At 41.8% G+C, this 12259-nt stretch overlaps 1 non-coding gene across 1 annotated transcript; it reads left to right on the forward strand.

Annotated features, from left to right (window-relative positions):
• Window positions 1-11654: 11654 nt before the first annotated feature.
• LOC117795346 lies at window positions 11655-11761 on the forward strand. Its single transcript, XR_004619314.1, has one exon. It is a non-coding gene; the product is annotated as a U6 spliceosomal RNA (small nuclear RNA).
• The last annotated feature ends 498 nt before the right edge of the window (window positions 11762-12259 follow it).

Consider the following 12259-nt stretch of genomic DNA (forward strand, 5'->3'; position numbering starts at 1 on the left):
AAAACATGAAGGGAATTAATTCCTTATTTATAGTGCTTTTAAAAATGCCTGGTTTTTGTTTGTTTGTTTGTTTGTTTTTATTTTTTATTTTTTTTTTAAAGATTTTATTTATTTATTTGACAGAGATAGAGATAGCCAGCGAGAGAGGGAACACAAGCAGGGGGAGTGGGAGAGGAAGAAGCAGGCTCATAGCAGAGGAGCCTGATGTGGGGCTCGATCCCATAACGCCGGGATCACGCCCTGAGCCGAAGGCAGACGCTTAACCACTGTGCCACCCAGGCGCCCCTGTTTGTTTGTTTTTAATGGTGATGTATTTCTTCATAAAATGCCAGTAATGTTCACAAACTTCTATAATCTTCCCTCTTTTCTTATCTTAACACTAATCTTAGGTTTTGAAAGTTCTCCCTCAACTTAATTGTTGTTATGTTTTCAACAAATCTTTGGCATCTAACTAGTTAATTCATCTAAAATTGGTTTTGCCATAGAATGGGATATATGGATATGACTTGAATGTTTTTCCTAATGAGCTAGTAATTCCCAAAGTCACTTATTGAATTATCCATCTTTTCCTTTTGGCGAGTTGCTTGTTTTATCACAAATTAAATGCCTGCATACACTAGGGAATGTTCTTTCTGGGCTATCAATTCTCATCCATTGATCTGTTCATTCTTTTTGTCAATACCACATTGTTCTAAGTTCTGTGGCTCTGTAATGCATTTTAATATCTGTTCCTGCAAGTCCCTCCTCGCTGTAAAAAAAATATTCAGCTGTCCTTCTTTATTTTTCAAATGAATCTCATAATCATTTTGCTAATCTTGATCCACTCCTTAATTTATTCCTCTAAGTAAATCTACATATCTACAACTATGTATCCGTGTCCATATTTATGCCTACATACACATTGACACTGCGATTGAACTTTTTGTTCATTTGGAAAGAGTAGGCAACTTAAAAAGATTTAAGAGCTGAAACAAAGGAAAAAGAAAACTCGTGTGAGCGCGCGTGTGTGTATGGGGCTGTGCACTAGAGAGTTCAGGACACCTGTCCCTCCAGCAGCCCATGGGCCAGCTGGGGAGTCAAGCATGGAGACAGACATCTGGATTCCATGGCATCAAATGAGTAGAATGACAACGTACAAAGGAAAACTCCCACAGTCCCAGCATCACCCAGGGGTGAGCCTGCCCGTGGATGGCAGGAAACAGAACCTGGTGACTCCGTTCATTCTTTCGTTTCTTGTGCGCTTGCTGCATTCCAGACAAGACCGCTGCCTCCTGGAGCTTCTAGTCTGGAGAAGGTCACCAGTAAGTAAGTAATCAGGCATCTCACGCCCTGGGATAGATTCTCTGGACGGCTGGGTGCTGGGTGCAAAGGGAACGTGGGGACAGGCGCTGGCCCGGGTCCAAGGGCAAGGGAAGGCTTCCCTGGGGAGATGACTCTTGAGAACGGCAGAGGCTAGCAGGTGCTCAGGCAAGGAGAAGTCCGTGGAAGGGGAGTATTTGGGGCAGGGAGTGAGTGTGTTCGTGAGCACCCAGAGGTTGGAGGGCCTCTCAGGTCCAAAGGCCTCGTGGGAACAGGGAAGGGGAGTTGGGGAGGGGACGGTGAGGCACTTGAGCAGATGTCACATAACCTGAGTAGGGACACTTACATTCCTATTTGAGACATTTTGAGTTTTCCTAAAGGCAGACTCCTTTCCTGACTTGTTTTCCAAAGGCCTGATCTCCTTGGTAAGGAGAAGAGATGCTAGTGTTCAGAAGTGGAGTATGGGAGGGCTAGAGGCAGGAGAGGGGGTGGGGGGCAGGACACCTGGCTGGGGCAGGATCAGGGGGGCTCTCACCCAAGAGCAGAACACCTGCAGGGCATACCCAGGCTAAACCTATATCCCGGGCTCTGAGTCTGGGGAGAGGTCCTGTGCCCAGGACAGGTCAGGATGCCCTTCTCCAGGGAGTGGGGAGCTGGGGTGAGGATCTAATCGGCTGACACCAGGATCTGCTGAAGCTGGAGGTTCCTGGTTTGTGGCTGTGGGTGGAACCTTTGGGATTTTAGTGTGTCCAGAGGGGCAGAAGAGACAAAAACATTTGGGACAAAATCTCCCAACAGCCCTACAGGATGGAAACTTAAGTCACATTTATTTTGATTTAATAAACATAATATGACAGTCCTGGCACATCTGAATTTGTGGAATAAGTTTCACATGTAATTATTTAAGTCTCGCATTACACAAAATAGGAGATATATAAAAAATGGAGAAGAAAAAACTACCTACATGTCCAATTCTCAACTCCAATCATTGTTAAAATTTTGATAAACTTTGGGATTTTGCCATTAGAACTTTGGTTTTTATTTGGGGCGTGTGTGTGCATGTGTTTTACATAGTTCCAACCATACTAAATATTATTTCTTACCTTGCCTTTTTACCTGTAATTATAACATAGACATTTTTTTCTGTTATTATAAAGCCTTGGTAGAAGAGATCATATAGGTAAAAATGTGTAGATTTAAGTCCCTAATATTTAAAACACACAAGTATCCTGAAGTTACTACTAAAGGTAAATAATTAACTGTAGATGAAATTTGCATTAAGTAAGACCAGGAATAAATGTTTTTATTATGCAAAGTACACACTGGAACTGATAGGAAAAAGACCAAGACCCTAAAAACATAAAAACAACAAGTAGCACATGAAAAGTCTTAAAAGAGGAAAAACGTATGGTCAGCATAAAAAGTTATTTATTCTCACTAGATTTCAAAGGAATACAAATTAAGACCTTGACATACCACTTATCTTTTCTCATATTAGAAAAGATCTTAAAGTATCTTATGTCCGCAGCTTGGCAGGATAGGAGTAAGTTGAATTATACGTGGGGTTATAGATTGGTACAAGATTTGGGGGAAACTGGCATTTTGTATCAAAAACCTTACCTTTCTTCATTCATTCAGTAATCCCACTTCTGCTTTCACCGGAGAGCATAATCAGGGGTAACCGCAAAGATTTATGTACACAGATATTCATCACAGCATTATTTGTAATGGTGAAAAATTGGAAACAACCTCCTGTCCATCCAACAGGAATTGGTTAAGTAGACTATAATGCGGTCATTAGAATTTAGAAAACTGTGTAACAACATTGAAAAATGACTTCTCTGTTTCCATAAGTTTCGACCACTTTTACAAAAACGCAGAAGGAGATTTGGAAGTTTATTTATCCCGTTTTACACAAATAAGGTGAAATGTGTCTCTGGCGTATTGGAGTGCTCTGGGTTTTGCAAACCTTGAATTTAGACCCCGCCCCGCAAAAGTGTGCGCGGCTCTCCCTGGCATTTCAGACCCACCCCCGCCCCACTCAAGGTCTAACTAGTTGCACTACTGGGTACCCTGAACAAGTAGAAGAGGTGACAGAGAGCTTAACTGTTGTCTCCTTCCTTCTGTCCCGGGAAGCGTGCGTGCTAGGCGGTTCCTTGCCCTGCCACTGCATGCAGATACACGAAGTCTTTCTTGCACATCGGAAAGTATCCTACAATAGCCTTCACTCATGTAAGTTTGGATACAGTAACTCAAGAAGACGGTCCCATGTATGATCAGTTGTGAATGTTTTTCTACAAATCTGACTTCTCACATTCACCAGCTCCCAAATGTCCCCCGACCTCCACAGGTGGGCTGACAGGGGACCCCCACCTTCACTCACCTCCCTTATCACTTGTAAGCCCCCTTGTCTTGGTCCTGTGCACTTGGAGGAGGAAGAGGGAGAGCTGAGGGTCCAGGGAAGCTCTTACCTGGCCGGCAGAAAACACTCTCTCTTTCTCTCTCACTTCCGGTTCTCCTTTTAATTCCAGTGTAATTAACATACAATGTTTTATTAGTTTCAGGTGTACAACATGATGATTTGACAATTCTTTACATTTCTCAGTGCTCACGATGACAAGCGACTCTTAATGCCCATCACCTCTTTCCCCCATCTCCCACCCACCTCCCCTCTGCGAACCATCAGTTCCTTCTCCCCAGTTAGGAGTCTGTTTCTTGGTTTGTCTCTTTTTTTTCTTTGTTTGATTGTTTTGTTTCTTAAATTCCACATATGAGTGAAACTATATGGTATTTGTCTTTCTCTGACTGGCTTATTTCGCCTAGAGAGTATAATACTCTCTAGCTCCACCCACATTGTTGGAAGTTTTTTTGTTTTTGTTTTTTAAGATTCATTCATTTATTTGAGAGAGAGGGAGGGAGTGGGGGAAGGGGCAGAGAGAGAGAGAGAGAGAGAGAGAGAGAGAATCTCAAGCAGACCCCCACTGAGCATGGAGCCCAGTGCAGGGGCTTGATCTCACCACCCTGAGACCATGACCTGAGCTGAAACCAAGAGTCAGACGCTTAACCCTCTGAGCCAGCCAGGCTCCCTGGATTTCATTCTTTTTTATGGCTGAGTGCTATTCCTCCATACATACACCACGTCTTCTTTATCCATCTCCACCTCGCTTTTAACCCTGTTTATAGCCTCAGTGTGGTTAAGGACTTCAAGAATGAAACAACCAATTATCAAACACTTCATTTGAGATATTCACGAGATGGCAAATGTGGCGCCTACTGCATGCTTTAGCCAATCCTGAGAGAGGAAAGGGCGTTTAACAGCCTGAAACAACTCGTCCGCATTCTCTCTCCCTCACCCGTCTAAAGTCCAGTGGCATCAGTCTTGTGGTCCCCGTCGTCGTGCTCTTCCGTCCACGCTCACTCCTCCCACCCGTCGACTTCCCACCTCTCCCCTGCCCAAGGTGGCTCAGCGCAGCCCCCTTCAAAGCCGCCCCAGCGAGCCCATCTCCTCTGCGTCCTCAGTACGTTCGTCAAGTATAGAATGCACTCCTCCAGGGGAGACTTCAGGTCTCCTTTAACGGAGCATAAACTCCGGGAGGCCAGAGGCCACCTTTGACTCATCTGTACAATCCCAACAGCGCTTTACTCAGGGCCGGGCACCTAGTAGGTGCTCAGGGAACACTTGCTAGGTCATGCCTTTTGTACATGGTATTGACCTCCGTGGTGGCATTTCTAGGACTGAGCTGTTTAAGATCACGCAGGAGAGAGGTGACCCCCGATGGTGTGAAGGGTCTTACGGGTTCCGGAAGGGCTGACGTTTATGAACAGGCCAGAGAAGGTATTTCAGTGCTCTGTGCCATCCTGAAAACTCAGAGGGGCAAAGACCCACCAGAGCAGAACCCACTTACAGGGTTAATCACAAGGCCCAGGTTATGGGAGATTAACCAGACAAATGGAGTGTGGTGGTCAGAAAGGGCGATGTCCGCTCCTCGGAGAAAGTGTATCACACACCTCAAGATTAATGTCTCCTGACCACTGAGTCTATTCAGGGCCCTCCTGTGTCATATTTCTCTGCACTCATTCATCTTGACTGCCCACCTCGGTGCAGATGAAAGCCAAGAGTGCAGGTTGCACAAAATTAGGAAGGTTCCAAGAAACCCCTCAGGCCCTTCAGACCCTGGCTGTGACTTTGAGCTAGTATATAAAATTAAATAACTAGCTTCACGGGTTAATTAACAAGAACTAGAAAAGAATCCTGGTGTTTGCCTTTTCCACCTCCCAGCCGCAGCGTTGGGGGGAGACTGTGCCTTGACGGATCCGAGATGCGTTGCATTTGGAGGGCGCGGAGCTTGGCTCCAACCGTGATAAAGGGGATGCCGCAGACAGCGAAGAGGACCGCGTGTGAGCCGGGCAGGGAACAAGCCGGGGAGGCTCCGAAATTTCTCCGTAGGAGGCGCTTAGGACAGGAGTCCGGCTGGAAGTGGGGATAGGGTATTTCTCGGGAAGCTGTGCTTTTCTAGCAAATGCACAGTTCGTACTTAGCATCTGCTCTCAGGTGGCCTTTGGAGGCAGGGGGGTCAGGAAGGAGGCTCCCCACGCCCATCTTGGCATGACCGCAAAAGTACCCCCACGGTTCTATGGCAAATGTGGTGAGGGTTTAGAAATTGCCCAGTGAATCAGTCCGCGTGGAAACCGGAACTGAGTCGGCGGGACTGACTGTCTTGAAATTCTGGACAAATGGAAAAGCCACCTTGCTCCCTCTTTCACTGTAAGCCTGGGGGACAGGCTGGTGGCAATGGGACATCCCCACGCACCAAACAGTGTCCCCATGGCAACACGCAACCGGAAGCTTTCTTGACCCGGGTGGATGACTCCCCAGAGTCTCGGATCAGAGGGTGACCTATGCCCCTGCCTCTGGTGGGTCAGGGTGAGCCCCCATGTCAGAAGGGGTCAGCACAGGAGGTCTGAAACAGGGTCTGCCACCACACCGCGATCGGCTTGAAGCAAGTGCCTGTCTACGCTCTCATTTCCAAGAGAATGTGCTTCACTCTAGGTGTCTGTGACCCCGAAGAGAAAAGACCCCCACTTGCCCTGCTTGCTGACATCTTTTGAAGGTGATCTTATCTCCACCCACTACGCTATCAACCAGTCTCTCATCAGGCTTCTGTGGGTGCAGAGAAGAATTTCTCCCTAATGTCTTTATAAAATGACTCTCAGATTTAAAAAAGACGGATTTCCTATGCTTTGATCTCCACGTGACCACCCGCTGCTCTGTGTTAGTTTCTCTCCCCTGGAGGGTAGGACTCTTCCCCCCTCCCAGGGGTGTTTACCTACGCAGCTTCGCTTTGATAGCCCTCTGTAAAGTTTTATAGGATTTTTTCCCCCGCCCTATAGGTCCTGCACACTTCTCGTTAAATTTATTTCTGGATATTTTATGTTTGGGAATGTTGTAATAAATGGGGATCGTTTTCTATAACATTTATCAACCGGTTATTTCTGATAAAATAGACGGTGATTATATTTAGCTTTTATTATGTAATGTGCCACTTTACTCAGTTCCCATTAGTTTCAATAGCTTTTTAGCCGGTTCTGTGGGCTTTTCCAGGTAGGTAGCCATATTACAAGCAAAAATATATTTTAAAAATCTTATCTCCTCTTTCCTATTTTCTGGAATGTTTTTGCTTTTCTTTTTTTAAAAAAAATTTCTGTGTGTATGTGCATGCGTGAGAGAGAGAAAGAGAGAGAAAGAGAGAGAGACTTTCTTTTTCCATCTCTGGAACGGTTAAAATACAGTAAAATGATCTGTCCCTTAAAGGATTGATAAACCTTGCCTGTCAAACCTGGTCCCAACATCTTTCTAAAGCTAGTTCTCTGACAACACTTTTCTATTTTTTTTTTTTAAGGGTCTCTGGCTTACATGTATTTTCTAGATTTTCTTAAGTCAGTTTAAATGTGTTTTCCCTGAACATTATGAATTGTATGCAGTTTCCATATTTAGCAGAGTCGTTCATAGAAATCTTTTAAACATCTATAAATCCCCTTCCTATTTGTGATTATGTCTTTATTCTCAATCCTATTTTGGTCTCATTTTTCCTTGATTAGATTTCTTGGTTTTGAATATTTTATTCGTCAGTTCAGAGAACACAATCTCATTTATTTAGCAATTCTGCTGACTGCATATTTATGCTGGTTATTTCTGTTAATTCTTCCCTCTTCCTTTTCTTATGCCTTCTTGTGTTTTTGCTGACTTGTCAAGTTTAACAGTCAGACTATTTGTTTTTATTTTTGTCTTGCTTAATAAGAAAAACATCTCAGATTATTACTAGAATAATAAGTACAGCTTTGGCTGCAACCATAAGTTTTCCTACATTGTCAGCTCAGTATTTTTTAAATAGTCTATATTTATAATTGTGGTTTATCTTTTACGGAGTTTCATAGCAATGTGTTTATTAAATTTCAAGTACAGTTGACCCTTGAACAACATGGGGGTCAGAGAAATGTATCCCCTGTGTGGTTGAAAATCTGTGCATGGCTTTTATGTATTTATGTGCTTATTTATTTTTTATTCAAGTATAGTTAACATACAGTGTTGTATTTCTACATATAACTTGTGACTCTCCAAAAACATAACTACTAATAGTTTAATGTTGACCAGAAGCCTTACCGATAATACAAACAGTTGATTAACACATATTTTGTGTATTACTATGTATTCTGTACTATGTTCTTATAATAAAGTAAGCTGGAGAAAATAAAATGTTAAGAGAATCATAAGGAAGAGAAAAATACATTTACAGTACTGTATTATATTTAATAAAAATCTGCATATATGTGGACCCACACACTTTAAATGCATGTTGTTCAAGGGTCAACTGTAGCTTTTCATTTAAAATCATTTTATTTATATATAGTCCATTTGTGTTGCAATTAGAGAATATGACTGTGACAGCCTCTTTTTTTTAGATTCTTTTTTATTATATATATATATTTATATTTATATTATGTTAGTCACCATACAGTATATCCCTAGTTTTCACACTGTGACAACCCCTTTAAGAATTTATTCAGTGTTGGGGCGCCTGGGTGGCACAGCGGTTAAGCGTCTGCCTTCGGCTCAGGGCGTGATCCCGGCGTTATGGGATCGAGCCCCACATCAGGCTTCTCCGCTATGAGCCTGCTTCTTCCTCTCCCACTCCCCCTGCTTGTGTTCCTTCTCTAGCTGGCTGTCTCTGTCTCTGTTGAATAAATAAATAAAATCTTTAAAAAAAAAAAAAAAAAAGAATTTATTCAGTGTCCACAATAGCTAAAATAAGGAAAGAGCCCAGATCTCCATCAACAGATGAACGGATAAAGATGTGGTATATATGGTGGAATATTACTCAGCCACCAAAAAGAATGAAATCTTGTCATTTCCAATGACATGGATGGAACTAGAGGGTATTATGTTAAGCAAAATAAGTCAGTTAGAGAAAGATGACCACCATATGATTTCACTCATATGTGGAATTTAAGAAACAAAATAGATGAATATAGGAGAAGGGAAGGAAAAATAAAATAAGATAAAACAGAGAGGGAGGCAAACCATAAGAGACCCTTAACTATAGAGAACAAAATGAGGGTTGCTGGAGGGGAGATGGGTGGGGGGATGGGGTAACTGGGGGATGGGCATGAAGGAGAACACTTATGCAATGAGCACTGGGTGTTCTATGCAACTGATAAATCACTAAATTCTACCCCTGAAACTAGTAAACACTATATGTTAACTAAATTGAATTTAAATTTAAAAAAATTTTTAAAAAAGAATTTATTTGGCTACTTTGGAGCCCCAGCATGTAATTATTACCATAAATATTCCATGAGCACTAGAAAATAAATTTTCTATCTCTGTAGCATGTGATATAGTACTATTAAATAAACTTTATCAAGAGACTTCTCTGACTTTGATATATTAAGTGAGCAAAGAATAAAATATGTTACCAAATCAGAAAAACAGAGCTATCATCTACCACTAACATTGTGTTTCTCTACATTTATCTTTATATTGTCTACTAGCTTCTCAGTATATATTTTGATTCAATGGTATTCATGATGGCAACAATAATAATACCTCACATGAATGAGGTACTTAAGATACAGTGAAATCTGTGCCAGACACCCGGAATGCCTTAGCTCTTTGATCCTCACGGGGAGGCTATGAGGCTTGTCTGCAGTTTACGGAGCGGAAACTGACACTCCCAGAGTGCATCAGGTAGGGTTGGATTAAGCTGCATGGGACAGGAGAAAAACGACAGAGCTAAAGCAAGCTGAAACTTCCTTTTGTTCACTTGTCGGTCCAGCGCTGGTGTTGTGAGGACTTTAAGCCATCTACAAGGGCCTGGGCCCCTCCTCATGCCCTGCTACATTCAGCCTACAGATCTGAACCTGTGGCTGGCTGACTCAGATTCAGGGCAGCTGTCCTCCTCCTTTAGTGTCCAACGGAAACCAGTGAAGGGCCTCTGTCCCTTAGGATCATCAGAATCACCCCAACCATGTTCATTCCCACACCCCCACCAGCCCAAGTAGTCAGGAGACCCTTGTGCCCATGCCTAGCTTCTACTGAAGCCGAGAACCCAGAAACTCAGGGCTTAACCTGCATAAGTGTGCTACGAGCCATCCTTCCGAGATCTCCTCCCCCTCTAGGTGTTGCTGTCGGGTGCCTTTGCCATCAAGAGGCTTTAAATATTTATCTTGATGGTCTGAACTCTCCTTTGGGAAAGCAGAAGACACATCCTCTTCCTTCTGTCTCATTATCAGGCCCACCACTAATGCTTAGCGTGATCTCATGAGCCAGCTCCCGAGAAAGTGAGGAAGAAGGAGATGTAGACAGTTTTCCCTTTGACTGGACCGTCTACCTCCCTGGAGGTAGTAAAAAAAGTCCACTTTCATGGGCTGGCAGAGAGATGAATAGAGGAGAAATACATGCACATACACACACACACAAACACACACACTCACAAATAAATATTTCAACAAATTAGCCTGACCCTCAAGACCTGCCAAGAACACTTTGAAAAGGAAGAGATAGTTTTCCTGGGGATTTTGAGAATTATCCTTTGGGTCCTTTTGAGAGGAACATCTTTTGTTCATGACCTTTTCTATTTAATGATGGCTGGAGGTGAGGAATGCGATTGGTATGGTGATCTTTTTCCTTTGATCTCATTCTGAACTCCCCTATTAAGTCTATTATTTAAAGTTCTTTTTTTTTTTTTTTTCCTTTTCAGTTGTGTATGTCTTACTTTTCATTGTCTGGCTCCAATCTTCAGGACAACATGAAGAGTAACAGTGAGTGCAAACATTCTTGTCTCTACTTAAATGGGAATACTGCTGATAGTTTACTATTAAAAAATATTTGCAGGGGCACCTGGGTGGCTCAGACATTAAGTGTCTGCCTTTGGCCTAGGGCATGATCCTAGGGTCCTGGGATCGAGCCCCGCATTGGGCTCCCTGCGCTCCTGGGAGCCTGCTTCTTCCTCTCCCGCTCCCCCTGCTTGTGTTCCCTCTCTTGCTGGCTGTCTCTCTCTCTCTGTCAAATAAATAAATAAAATCTTTAAAAATATATATATTTGCAGTAGCTCCTGTTTGCTACTGTAACAAAGATATTCCCTATTACACCTGGCTTACCAGTACTTCTTATAGAATGGGCATTAAATATATCATCTCTTAAAATGATAGGTTTTGTTGCTGTTGCTTAATCTTTTAAGTCAGTTAATTACAAGACATATTTCTAAAATTGCATTAGTCTTACACTCCTGAGCAAACCATGGTTGGTCAAAGCATCCTGTGTTTTTATAGAATTACTGGAATAAGGCCTTTGAGGATCTTGGAGTTTATGTTCCTAAGTAAGATCACCTGATCCTTTTTCTTTTCTTTTCATTGATTTGTTGATTGCATTAAAGTTCTTTGTCTGGTTTGGGTGTGAAGTTAAGCTAGGATCACAGAATCAGATGAGGAACTTCAAATTTTTATTTTTATGTTCTGGACCAGTTCATACGCTATGGTATCATTCTTATTCAGTAAAGTTTGGTAGAACTTACCCCAAAAGCCAGCTAAGCCTCATACAGTTTTAGGGATTGATACATAATTTCTTTTATTTTATTCTATGGTCATTAGTATATTCAGGTATTTCATCTCATCTTGAGTTGATTTTCACCACTTATATTACCCTTAAAATTTTATTTAATGTTTACATTTATTGGCATTGAATAGTATTTGGTTTACTCATAACTTTTCACAATATTCTCAGGATCTATGTATCTATTCTATTTCTTCTTCTGTGTTTTTTGCCTCTTTTCTTTTTCTTGATTAAAAAAAATCTTATTGTGCTTGCTTCGGCAGCACATATACTAAAATTGTAACGATACAGAGAAGATTAGCATGGCCCCTGCGCAAGGATGACACGCAAATTCGTGAAGCGTTCCATATTTAAAAATAAATAAATAAATAAATAAATAAATAAAAATTTAAAAAATCTTATTAAGCAAGCTTTTGGGGGTGCATTGATTGGTTTAAATTTCTGTTTTAGTAAACCTTCCCGTTATCTTTACTAAATAATCTCATAGAATTTTGGTTTACTTTTCATGCATTATCTACTTTCTTGTGTTTTTAGGTTTACTTCTTTTACTTTTCATTTTCTACTATGTGCATTTAAGACTACACATATTCATGTGAGTACTCACAGAGTGTTTTCACTGGCATTCATTTTTAAAGACAGTGTTATTTATTTGGACTTCTTTATTCCAGGAACTAGTTCTAGTAGCAATAATAAAATGAATAGTAGTCGTAGCAGAGGGGTTAGTCACAGTTGCTATTATTGACAAGATGTTAGGGTTTCTATTACTTGGTTATACGTTTCACTGGTTTTAGTCATAGAATATGGACCTGTCTTTTCACATTCTGCAATTTGTTGATTTTCTTTGTGTTAGTC

The sequence above is a fragment of the Ailuropoda melanoleuca genome, chromosome 12, assembly GCF_002007445.2.
Source record: "Ailuropoda melanoleuca isolate Jingjing chromosome 12, ASM200744v2, whole genome shotgun sequence".
NCBI classification, from domain to species: Eukaryota; Metazoa; Chordata; class Mammalia; order Carnivora; family Ursidae; genus Ailuropoda; species Ailuropoda melanoleuca.